At 41.4% G+C, this 13,791-nt stretch overlaps 1 protein-coding gene across 2 annotated transcripts in view; it reads right to left on the bottom strand.

Annotated features, from left to right (window-relative positions):
• Positions 1-13,791, bottom strand: part of LOC111961741 (high affinity copper uptake protein 1) — a 37,545-nt gene that overhangs the window by 11,241 nt on the left and 12,513 nt on the right. The window lies entirely within an intron of this gene.

Consider the following 13,791-nt stretch of genomic DNA (forward strand, 5'->3'; position numbering starts at 1 on the left):
GGTCGGCCCAATTAAGGTCGTATGTACATGAATGTATAGTTAAAGTGACTACGCATATATGATAAACAGAGTAGCAGCAGCGTAAAAGAGGGGTTGGGGGCACACAATGCAAATAGTCCGGGTAGCCATTTGATTACCTGTTCAGGAGTCTTATAGCTTGGGGGTAAAAACTGTTGAGAAGCCTTTTTGTCCTAGACTTGGCACTCCGGTACCGCTTGCCATGCGGTAGTAGAGAGAACAGTCTTTGACTGGGGTGTCTGGGGTCTTTGACAATTTTTAGGGCCTTCCTCTGATGCCGCATGGTGTAGAGGTCTTGGATGGCAGGCAGCTTAGCCCCAGTGATGGTAGTGCGTACGGCCCAGTACCTCTGTAGTGCCTTACGGTCAGAGGCCGAGCAGGCAGTGATGCAACCAGTCAGGATGCTCTCAATGTTGCAGCTGTAGAACCTTTTGAGGATCTCAAATCTTTTTAGTTTCCTGAGAGCGAATAGGCTTTGTCGTGCCCTCTTCACAACCGTCTTGGTGTGTTTGGACCATTCTAGTTTGTTGATGTGGTCACCAAGGAGCTTGAAGCTCTCAACCTGCTCCGTTGATGAGAATGGGGGTGTGCTCGGTCCTCCTTTTCCTGTAGTCCACAACCATCTCCTTAGTCTTGGTTACGTTGAGGGATAGGTTGTTATTCTGGCACCACCCGGCCAGGTCTCTGACCTCCTCCCTATAGGCTGTCTCATCGTTGTCGGTGATCAGGCCTACCACTGTTGTGTCGTCTGCAAACTTAATGGTGTTGGAGTCGTGCCTGGCCATGCAGTCGTGGGTGAATAGGGAGTACAGGAGGGGACTGAGCACGCACCCCTGGGGAGCTCCAGTGTTGAGGATCAGCGTGGCAGATGTTGCTACCTACCCTCACCACCTGGGGGCGGCCCGCCAGGAAGTCCAGGATCCAGTTGCAGAGGGAGGTGTTTAGTCCCAGGATCCTTAGCTTATTGATGAGCTTTGAGGGTACTATGGTGTTGAACGCTGAGCTGTAGTCAATGAATAGAATTCTCACATAAGTGTTCCTTTTGTCCAGGTGGGAAAGGGCAGTGTGGAGTGCAATACAGATTGCATCATCTGTGGATCTGTTAGGGCGGTATGCAAATTGGAGTGGGTCAAGGGTTTCTGGGATAATGGTGTTGATGTGAGCCATTACCAACCTTTCAAAGCACTTCATGGCTACGGACATGAGTGCTACGAGTCTGTAGTCATTTAGGCAGGTTGCCTTTGTGTTCTTGGTCACAGGGACTATGGTGGTCTGCTTGAAACATGTTGGTATTACAGACTCAATCAGGGACATGTTTATAATGTCAGTGAAGACACCTGCCAGTTGGTCAGCACATGCCCGGAGCACACGTCCTGGTAATCCGTCTGGCCCTGCAGCCTTGTGTATGTTGACCTGTTTAACTTCTTATGGCTGCAGTGGCAGTATTGAGTAGCTTGGATGAAAGGTGCACAGAGGTGCCCAGAGTAAACGGCCTGCTCCTCAGTCATAGTTGCTAATATATGCATATTATTATTAGTATTGGATAGAAAACACTCTGAAGTTTCTAAAACTGTTTGAATTATATATCTGTGAGTATAACAGAACTCATATGGCAGGTAAAAATCCAAACAGGAAGTGGAAATTCTGAGGCTGGTCGATTTTCAACCAAGATCCTATTGAAATCACAGCGAGATATGGATGAGTTTGCACTTCCTACGGCTTCCACTAGATGTCAACAGTCTGTAGAACCTTGTCTGATGCCTCTACTGAAGCGGGGCCGAATGAGAGGGGAATTAGTCAGGTCTGCTATGACCTGACCATTCTTTGACCATGCACGTTCACATGAGGGAGCTCTATTCCATCGCTCATCTGAAGTCAATGTAATTCTCCGGTTGGAACGTTATTCAAGATTTATGTTAAAACATTCTAAAGACTGATTCCATACATCGTTTGACATGTTTCTACTGACTGTTACGGAACTTTTGGACATTTCGTCAGCTTTTAGTGAACGCGCTTCCTGACGTTGGATTTGTTTACCAAACACGCTACAAAAATAGCTATTTGGACATAAATTATGGACATTACCGAACAGAACGAACATTTCTTTTGGAAGTGGGAGTCCTGGGAGTGCATTCCGACGAAGATCAGCAAAGTGAAGATTTAATGCTTTTTATGAGTTTTGTTGACTGCACAATTTGGCGGGTAACTGTATGGCTTGCTTTTGTGGCTGAACGCTGTTTTCAGATTATTGAATATTGTGTTTTGCCGTAAAGCTTTTTGAAATCTGCCACACTTGTTCTTAATGCAACCGCTGTATCTTTAATTCTATGTAAAACATGTATCTTTCATCAAAGTTTATGATGAGTATTTATGTTTACAATGGCTCTGCAATTTCTCCGGATATTTTGGAGGCATTTCTGAACATGGCGCCAATGTAAACTGAGGTTTTTGGATATAAATATGAACTTAATCAAACAAGGCATATGTATTGTGTAACATGAAGTCCTATGAGTGTCATCTGATGAAGATCAAAGGTTAGTGATTAATTTGATCTCTATTTGTGCTTTTTGTGACTCCTCTCTTTGGCTGGAAAAATGGCAGAATTTCTGTGAGTTGGTGGTGACCTAACATAATCGTTTGTGGTGCTTTCGCTGAAAAGCCCATTTGAAATCGAACACTTGTGGGATTAACAACAAGATTACCTTTAAAATGATATAAGATACATGTATGTTTGAGGAATTTTAATTATGAGATGTTTGAATTTGGCACCCTGCACTTTCACTGGCTGTTGTCATATCATCCCGTTAACGGGATTGCAGCCATAAGAAGTTAAAAGGTTTTACTCACGTCAGCTATGGAGAGCGTGATCACAGTCTTCCGGAACAGCTGATGCTCTCATGCATTGTTCAGTGTTGCTTGCCTCAAAGTGAGCTTAGAAGTGGTTTCGCTCGCCTGGTAGGCTCGTGTTACTGGGCAGCTTGCGGCTGTGCTTCCCTTTGTAGTCTAATAGTTTGCAAGCCCTGCCACATAAGACGAGCGTCGAAGCCGGTGTAGTATGATTCAATCTTAGCCCTGTATTGACGCTTTGCCTGTTTGATGGTTTGTCGCAGAGCATAGCAGGATTTCTTGTAAGCTTCCGGGTTAGAGTCCCGCACCTTGAAAGTGGCAGCTCTACCCTTTAGCTCAGTGCAAATGTTGCCTGTAATCCATGGCTTCTGGTTGGGGTATGTACGTACAGTCACTGTGGGGACGACGTCCTCAATGCACTCATTGATAAAGCCAGTGACTGATGTGGTGTACTCCTCAATGCCATCGGAAGAATCCCGGAACATGTTCCAGTCTGTGATAGCAAAACAGTCCTATAGTTTAGCATTTGCTTCATCTGACCACCTTTTTCTAGACCAAGTCACTGGTGCTTCCTGCTTTAATTTTCGCTTGTAAGCAGGAATCAGGAGGATAGGAGGAATTGTGGTCGGATTTACCAAATGGAGGGCTAGTTTTGTACGCGTCTCTGTGTGTGTAGTACAGGTGATCTAGAATTTTTTTTCCTCTGGTTGTACATTTAACATGTTGATAGAAATTTGGTAGAACTGATTTAAGTTAACCTGCATTAAAGTCTCCGTCCACTAGGAGGACTGCCTCTGGGTGAGTGGTTTCCTGTTTGCTTATTTCCTTATACAGCTGACTGAGTGCGGTCTTAGTGACAGCATCTGTCGGTGGTGGTAAATAAACAGCCACGAAAAGTATAGCTGAAAACTCTCTAGGCAAGTAGTGTGACCTGCAATTTATCACAATATATCCTCTACTTCAGGCGAGCAAAATCTAGAGATTCCTTAGATTTCGTGCACCAGCTGTTTACAAATATGCAGACCGCCCACCCTCGTCTTACCGGAGTGTGCTATTCTATCTTGCCGGTGCAGCATATATCCCGCTAGCTGAATATCCATGTTGTCATTAAGCCACGATTCTGTGAAACATAGGATATTACAGTTTTTGATGTCCCGTTGGTAGGATATTCGTGATCGTACCTCGTCTAATTTATTGCTCAACGATTGCACATTGGCGAGTAGTATTGACGGTAATGGCAGCTTTCCCACTCGCCTTCTCCGGGTCCTGACCAGGCACCTGGCTCTTTGTCCTCTGTACCTTCGTCGCTTCCTCTTGCAAATAACGGGGATGTCGACCCTGTGGGATGTTTGGAGAATGTCTTGTGCGTCCTCATATTTAAAAAATCATTTTTGTAATCCGAGGTGTGTGAAATTCCTGATATCCAGAAGCTCTTTTTTGCCGTAAGATACGGTTGCAGAAACAGTATGTACAGAATAAGTAACAAATAACGTGAAAACCCCCCCACATAATAACACAATTGGTTGGGCGCCCGTAAACCTGCTGTCATTTCTTCCGCCGCCATTTTGAAGTTTAGAACTGTTTGGCCATAACGACCATCTTTATGTTTGGAGGAAAAAGGGTGAAGCTTGCAAGCCGAAGAACACCATCCCAACCGTGAAGCACGAGGGTGGCAGCATCATGTTGTGGGGGTGCTTTGCTGCAGGAGGGACTGGTGCACTTCACAAAATAGATGGCATCATGAGGTAGGAAAAGTATGTGGATATATTGAAGCAACAGCTCAAGACATCAGTCAGGAAGTTAAAGCTTGGTCGCAAATGGGTCTTCCAAATGGACAATGATCCCAAGCATACTTCCAAAGTTGTGGCAAAATGGCTTAAGGACAACAAAGTCAAGGTATTGGAGTGGCCATCACAAAGCCATGACCTCAATCCTATAGAACATTTGTGGGCAGAACTGAAAAAGCATGTGTGAGCAAGGAGGCCGACAAACCTGACTCAGTTACATGAGCTCTGTCAGGAGGAATGGGCTAAAATTAACCCAATTTATTGTAGGAAGCTTGTGGAAGGCTACCCGAAACGTTTGACCCAAGTTAAACAATTTAAAGGCAATTCTACCAAATACTAATTGAGTGTATGTAAACTTCTGACCCACTGGGAATGTGATGAAAGAAATAAAAGCACCACTATTATTCTGACATTTCACATTCTTAAAATAAAGTGATGATCCTAACTGACCTAAAACAGGGAATTTTTACTTGGATTAAATGTCATGAATTGTGAAAAACTTAGTTTAAATGTATTTGGTTAAGGTGTATGTAAACTTCCGACTTCAACTGTATACACACACACACAACCAGTCAAAAGTTTGGACACACCTACTCATTCAAGGCTTTTTCTTTATTTTTACTATTTTCTACATTGTAGAATAACAGTGAAGACATCAAAACTATGAAATAACACATATGGAATCATGTAGTAACACAAATTCTGTAGAATTTATTTCGTTCTGAATGCGTTTGAGCCAATCAGTTGTAACAAGGTAGGGGTGGTATACAGAAGATACCAAATAGGGCTAAAAGACCAAGTCCATATCAATGGCAAGAACAGCTCAAATAAGCAAAGAGAAAATGACAGTCCATCATTACTTTAAGACACGAAGGTCAGTCAATGTTGAAAATGTCAATAACTTTGAAAGTTTCTTCAAGTGCAGTCGCAAAAACCATCAAGTGCTATGATGAAACTGGCTCTCATGAAAACCGCCACAGAAAAGGAAGACCCAGAGTTACCTCTGCTAAAGAGGATAAGTTCATTAGTTACCAGCCTCAAATTGTAGCCCAAATAAATGCTTCAGAGTTCAGTAACAGACACATCAACAGTTCAGGGAAGACTGCAGCAATTTGACCACGAAGGCCTGATTTCACACAAAGAATCCACTACTAAAGGACACCAATAAGAAGAGACTTGCTTGGGCTAAGAAACACAAGCAATGGACATTAGACCGGTGGAAATATGTCCTTTGGTCCAAATTTGAGATTTTTAGTTACAACCGCCGTGTGTTTTTGTGAGACGCAGAATAGGTGAACGGATGATCTCTGCATGTGTGGTTCTCACCGTGAAGCATGGAGGAGGTGGTGTGATGGTGTTTTGCTGGTGACACAATCAGTGATTTACTTACAATTCACAATACACACTTAACTTTTCAGCCAGGGGCAGAATTTTTATGTTTGGAAAAATAACATTCCCAAGGTAAACAGACTATTTCTCAGGTCCAGATGCTAGAATATGCATATAATTGACAGATTAGGATAGAAAACTCTAAAGTTTGCAAAACTGTCAAAATATTGTCTATGATTATAACAGAACTGATTTTGCAGACGAAAACCTGAGGAAATCCAACCCAGAAGTGCCTTATATTTGGAAAAATCCCTGTTCCGTTGCCTGCCCCTCCATTTAAAGGGGTATCAACCAGATTCATTTTCCAATGGCTTCCTCAGGCTGTAGACATAGTTTCAAGCTTTTATTTTGAAAAATGAGTGAGATTTTTCAAAACGCGTCAGGTGTCCTTTGATTAGTTCCTGCGTGCGAGAGATGTCGCGCAACATTTTCTTTCTCTGTAGTATTGAATAGGTTACCGTCCGGTTGAAATATTATCGATTATGTATGTTAAAACAACCTGAGGATTGGTTATAAAAAACATTTGACATGTTTCTACGAACATTATGGATACTTTTTGGAATTTGTCTGCCTTTCAGGACTGGAACGAGCCTGTGGTTTTCTGAACATAACGCGCAAACCAAATGGCGGTTTATGGTTATAAAACTAATCTTTATCGAACAAAAATAACATTTATTGTGTAACTGGGAGTCTCGTGAGTGCAAACATCTGAAGATTATCAAAAGGTAAGCGATTCATTTGATTGCTTTTCTGACTTTCGTGACCAAGCTAATTTGAGGCTAGCTGTTCTTACTGTTTTGTCTAGTGATTGATAAACTCAAACGCTTGGATTGCTTTCGCTGTAAAGCATATTTTCAAAATCTGACACGATAGGTGGATTAACAAGCTAAACTGTGTTTTGGTATATTTCACGATAAATATTGTTAGTATTTTTTAAATTTATTTTTATTTGGCGCTCTGCAATTCAGCGGTTGTTTACAAAAATGATCCCGCTAAAGGGATCCGTGCAGCAAGAAGTTAACCAGCATGGCTACCACAGCAATACGCCATCCCATCTGGTTTGCACTTAGTGGGACTATCATTGTTTTTTCAACAGGACAAAGACCCAAAACACACCTCCAGGCTGTGTAAGGGCTATTTGACCAAGGAGAGTAATGGAGTGCTGCATCAGATGACCTGGCCTCCCCAATCACACGACCTCAACCCAACTCATATCGTTGGACCACAGTGAAGAAAAAGCTGCGAAGATGTGCTCAGCATATGTGGGAACTCCTTCAAGACTGTTGGAAAAGCATTCCTCATGAAGCTGGTTGTGAGAATGCCAAGAATGATCAAAATGGTCATCACGGCAAAGGGTGCCTACTTTGAAGAACCTAAAATATATTTTGATTCGTTTAACACTTTTTTGGTTACTACATGATTCCATGTGTATTATTTCATAGTTTGTGTTGTCTTCACTATTATTCTACAATTGATATATTTTCCAAGATAATCTTAGCTAGAACACAATTTAAGATAAACAATTGTTTCTCTTAAAGTCTGAAGAATATATCTCAAAACAGGCACAGAAAATTGTGGTGAATGCCAAAGCTTCTGAAGCCAAGATGACACATCAATATCTGTGAAAACACTGAAAAGGGGCTACTGACAATGAAAAGAGAGAAACCAGTTAAGACCATATAAAATCTTTACAGAGAAAGTTACATTGCCTGTCCCAGTCATCCCCTTATCTGTACAAGACTATAGAACACTCAAACTAAAGACACTCCAAATTTGGTTTCTATTGCTTCATTAACATATCTTCATAACTAAACACTGGGGGGCAGCTATAAATGGAAAAACAAGCTCTGTGAGCTCTTTCAAAAAGCCATGAAATATGTGACCCGTTCCAGGAAGCTAGGCATATGTCGCACATCACTACTTCACAGGAGAAGCATTTGAAGACATTTTAATTTTTTTTTTAATCAAAATGCATTCTTTTGACAGAAATGCCTTCTGGAACATGTGAACTTTCATGTGCCTTAATAACAAACGTGTATGCAGTGGTGGTAAAAGTACCCAGTTATAATACTTGAGTAAAAGTAAAGATGCTATAATAGAAAATGACTCAAGTAAAAGTCACCCAATAAAATACTACTTGAGTAAAAGTATTTGGTTTTAAATATACTTATGTATCAAAAGTAAAAGTATAAATCATTTCACGTTCCTTATATTAACCAAACGGGACGATTTCCTTGTTTTTAAAATTTACGGATATCCAGGGGCCCACTCAAGACATAATTTACAAACGAAGCATGTGTGTTTAGTGAGTCTGCCAGATAAGGGGCAGTAGGGATGACCAGGGATGTTCTCTTGATGTGTAAATTGGACCATTTTCCTGTCCTGCTAAGCATTCGAAATGTAACGAGTACTTTTAGGTGTCAGGGAAAATGTATGGTGTATAAAGTACATTATTTTCTTTAGGAATGTAATGGAGTAAAAATATTGATAGTACAGTACTTAAGTAGTACTTTAAAGTATTTTTGCACCACTGCTTGTATGCGATCTGTAAATACGAATAAAACATTTAAAATTACGAGCCTAGTTGGTTTAGCTACGGAAAAAGCGAGGAACCTTCCCGCTAGCCATGATTGGCTGAGATAATGGATGGGCTGGACATGCCGATATTCGTTCAGATTGGTCTGCCATGTAGGAGGCTTCTGTCTATAAAATTAGCTGCTCAGTATGTGTAGATAATCCTTTCTACCGCTGCTTTTTGAAAAATATCATGAAGAACTGCAAAAGTGTTGCTACTGCTCAACACTGCTGCCCTGAATTTAACAGGCGATATCGACAAAGATCAGCGGGAAAAAGTTGTGATAGTACGATCGTCCTCCAGAAAGTAGTCCATGCTGACACTGAAAATGAATCAGACGATGAGGAAATCTCAGATTTAGGTAAAAACATTTTCATTAAACCAGATATTGTATTGTCTTCTGATGACAGTGATGGGGAAGAAAGGGCGATAAACGTCTCAGAAGAAGTTAACAGAGTTTTGAAATCCGTGGAATGCCCGGTGGAAGCAGAGTAGGATTGCAAATGCGGTGGGAGTCGAAAAGAAAACAGAATGCGGTTGTATAAAACCTGTCTCCAGATTACATCTTCAAACTAAGGGCAACCATGGCATCCATAACAGAGATGGAGAAGCATTCATCAATACGGGTAAGAGTCTAGCTGCATTTTTCAGATATTATACGTTTCTAATTTTATCAGAAAGTCGTTTTCATTGCAAGTTAAAGCGTACTGTTAGCTGGCTGGCTCGCTAACTAACATTACGTGTATGAGCAGTGTAGAAATATTATTCATAATCTTAGAAATCCATTTGCATTGCTAGTTATAGCCTAATGTTAGTTAACTAGGTAACATTGAACCTAGTTGGTTAGCTTTAGTTACCTGCAGATTAATGCATGGTGAATGGTAGTATGGGTTGGGATTATGGGAATAAACAAGACTCCACTATGCAAGTAGCCATTTCACTGTACCGTTACACCTTCTGTATCCTCTGCATGTGACAAACTTAGATTTTATTTGATGTGTGTTTACCAGAGATGGTAATGTGAACCACGACAAGACCTGCACCAGTCAGATTAGGATATAGGCCAAGGACTAGATAGTGTATTTTTACTACTACTTTTAGTCTTAATCTTTGGTTGTTTAGTATACTACCTTACTCACTCTGTTTAGCACATGGCCTCAGACGTGAATCCGGGTTCGTGGAAAGTGACAGAGCTCTTATAAGAAGCCCTGGTCAAAAACAATATTTTTGCTCTTTATTTAGCCATCTTACATATAAAACCTTATTTGTTCATCAAAAATTGTGAATAATTCACCATACGTTAATTAGAAGGGTGTGCTTGAAAGGATGCACATAACTCTGCAATGTTGGGTTGTATTGGAGAGAGTCGGTCTTAAATAATTTCACACAGTCTGTGCCTGTTTAGTTTTCATGCTAGTGAGGGTTGAAAATCCACTCTCACATAGGTACATTGTTACAAAGGGCATCAGTGTCTTAACAGCACGATTTCCCAAGGCCGGATACTCTGAGTGCAGCCCTATCCATAAATCTGGCAGTGGCTTCTGATAAAATGTTCACAGAACCGCTTGTTGCAATTTCAATAAGGCTCTCTTGTTCAGATATCGGTAAGTGGACTGGAGGCAGGGCATGAAAGGGATAACGAATCCAGTTGTTTGCGTCATCAGTTGTGAAAGTTCCTGCGTAATTGCGCACCCAGCTCACTCAGGTGCTTCGCTATATCACATTTGACATTGTCCGTAAGCGTGACTTCATTTGCACACAAACAAAAATCTTACAATGATGGAAAGACCTGTTTTGTCCTTGTAAATGCAGACAGAGAAGAGATCCAACTTCTTAATCAAAGCCTCATTTTTGTCAAGCAAATTGAATATAGTTGCGGAGAGTCCCTGTAATCCTAGATTCAGATCATTCAGGCGAAAAAACATCACCCAGATAGGCCAGTCGTGTGAGAAACACATCACGCAAGCAGTCAGACAAGTGAAAATGATGGTAAGTAAAGACAACTTTAAGCTCGTCTCCCTCAACAAAAAAAAAGTGTCAATAATTTGCACCTTGATAACCAACGCACTTCTATACGTTGTAAAAGCGTTACATACCCATATCATTGCATAATGCAGTAAATATACGAGCGTTCAGGGGCCTTGCTTTAACAAAGTTACCCATTTTCACTGTAGTGTCCAAAACATCTTTCAAGCTGTCAGGCATTCCCTTGGCAGCAAGAGCTTCTCAGTGGATGCTGCAGTGTACCCAAGTGGCATAGGGAGCAACTGCTTGCACGCGCGTTACCACTCCACTATGTCTCCCTGTCATGGCTTTTGCGCAATCAGTACAGATACCAACACATCTCGACCACCAAAGTCCATTTGATGTCACAAAGCTGTCCAGTACTTAAATATCCTCTGTTGTCCTGGTTTCCAGTAGTTTGCAGAAGAGGATTTCTTCCTTACTTGACCCCCCATAAACGTAACGGACATATACCAGGAGCTGTGCCAGGCCCGCCACGTCAGCTGTAACGCATAGAATTCACTGGCTTGTATGCAAAGCAGTAGCTGTTTAAAAATCTCTCCTACCATGTCACTGATGCGTCGTGAAACAGTGATGAAGACATTGCCTGTATAGTTTTTTTGGCCTTTTCCCCCAGCATTGTCCCAGCCATATCCGCAGCAGCAGGAAGAATTAAGTCCTCCACAAAAGTATGGTGCTTGCCTGTCCTAGCCACTCGGTAGCTCAACATAAGACGCTTCTAGCCCCTTCTTATTAATGGTATCTGTTGCTTTTATACATGTCTTACTACTCGAAAGTCATCCTAATTCTCACTCAATTTTCAAATTGGCATGTTTAGTTTCTAAATGTCTGCGCAAGAGTCATCAAGTTGTGAGATATGTGCAAAAGTACTAACACACTGTGGCTGAGTAAAGGCACTACTCCCAATATAGGTGAACCCCAAATCAATGTAGTTCTCATCATATTTGTGCCTCTTCGATGGTCCAACGTCCCTGTCCGTTGCTTTCCTGGGTAATGGGGCAGTAGCTCTTCGGCTGCATCAGATTCACAACTGTCAGTGTCCATGCTAGCAACAAATGTAGAATTACTGATGCTAGCATAGGATGTGCTCGTGGAAGCAGAACAACTTGTGTCATCGACAGGTGCAGTACAGCTGGTAGTAGCAGTACTACCAGTAGAGCTGGTATGTGTCTATGAACGCGGGCCATACTTTTTTATTTTACCATTTATCAATTTTTCGAGCAAAAGGAATGAGCAGCAGCTACGATTGGCTACATAATTTTCACTCGTCTGACCACTTGCATGATGATGAGTTTCTCACACGACTGGCCTATCTGGGTGATTATTTTTTTCCTCGCCTGAATGATCTGAATCTAGGATTACAGGGACTCTCCGCAACTATATTCAATGTGCGGGACAAAATTGAGGATATGATTTAAGAAGATGGAGCTCTTCAGACAGTTAGTGGAATTCCCGCGAGAGCGTAACGTTTAATGTGATTGGATGTTTGACATTGTGTTATTTAGCTGAAAACTAGATGGTTTAATTTTATTTATGGCAGTGAAACGAGGCTACTCAGGCGAGAGAAAAAAAACATCGCCCTGTTGGAAAATCTAAATGAACTGTTTGAAAATGTAAATCACATGTTTGTTTGGCGTACCCCCGACGGCATTGCGCGTACCCCAGTTGGGGAATAGCCGGTGTAGACAAAGCAGAGCTCTCCAGTAGGTGTACCAAAACATTCACAGGCCATTTTCTCAAAAGTGGTGTTACAAGTTCATCAACTTTCAAAGCAGCATTACTTTCCCCAAATTCTCCAAAGTGCCTAGTGTTATACTTTGGAGAGATGGTGATTGTGAGAGGTGTTTTAACCATGAACCCCTCAACCTACTGTACTGAACCCACTGGTGGAGAACGCTGGCTGGGGTCTATTGTAAATGCTGGTTGAAACCATTTCCTTGGACATCAAGGATGTGCAAAAAGAAGCACAGTATTCAGACTATGAACATTTCTAGGCCAAGACAACAATTGCAGCTTTGCCATTTTGTAATATAGGTATTGATAATGCAATTCCTGGTAGTTAGGCTAATTATACTTATGTTTGGATGTGAAAAGTACCTAAATTGAGGAAAGCACATTTTAGGCTACAAACAGAACCACATGGTCCCAAGAACTGTGAAGCCATTTTGGACCACTGTGTGTCAAGGCTATTTCATACACAGTTCGAGTCATCCATGTCTACTAGCCATAGCACCTTGAAAACACCTTCTCTCCCTACATGAGAGTGCGCAATCAATCGAGGTGGAAAAATTTGCTACTTGACTCGCGAGCTCTACCAGGACTATTACTAATTTAAATGGCCAAACAACCAGAGGCCACATCCGTAGAAAACTGCCTTTATAACTCAATAAATGCCCACTTAACAGACATTAAATGTTATTAAATTAGAGAAAAACATGTTATACCAAATGTCTGGGACACCCCGAGGCAGAAACCAATGACATCAGGGGACAAGGAAAACAGACATCGAGAATCAAAATGAAAAGAACCATAATCGCATCAATTAACCTGCCAGTCAAGACATCTGTTAACTCATATTTTTCTACTCAGCTCTGCTAGACTCAGTTGTTGCCACAGTGAGAAGTTAGCCCTTTGAACATATGGGCCTAATCCTCAACAAAACAAACAGTCAAGACTCAGGTAGACATTATGACCAAGTACACAACGAAATTGACTTTACTACTCCAAAACAGTGTTATAAAGACAGGCTATTCATAACGCTAAGAGGGACACCACCCATTAAGTCCAAAACGTAAGTCTTCTTAGGTTTAAAAATAAACATTCCATCAAAGTCAACGTGAACCTTAAATTCTTATCAGTTGCTGAAAAGTCCAAAGCGAAGACCATTGTGCCCTTTAAAGCAAGACAAGAACAGTCTAAAGTCGTGTTACACAGCACTTGCCTCTCAGAGTTCAAAGAACTGTGAATATAATCACACTCCACATGAGGTTATAAAAGCCATTGTGAAATGTTCCTGCGAGTCCTTGGAATCATAAACCTAAGAACTCTGATCTTTAACCAAAGTAAATCCTCAGTAAATTGTTTTGTACCCGAGTGGAAACTGTAGTAGGCTACACAATGCTGGAAGAACGTTACAACAAAGAATGATTT

This window comes from Salvelinus sp. IW2-2015, linkage group LG4q.1:29 (assembly GCF_002910315.2).
Source record: "Salvelinus sp. IW2-2015 linkage group LG4q.1:29, ASM291031v2, whole genome shotgun sequence".
NCBI classification, from domain to species: domain Eukaryota; kingdom Metazoa; phylum Chordata; class Actinopteri; order Salmoniformes; family Salmonidae; genus Salvelinus; species Salvelinus sp. IW2-2015.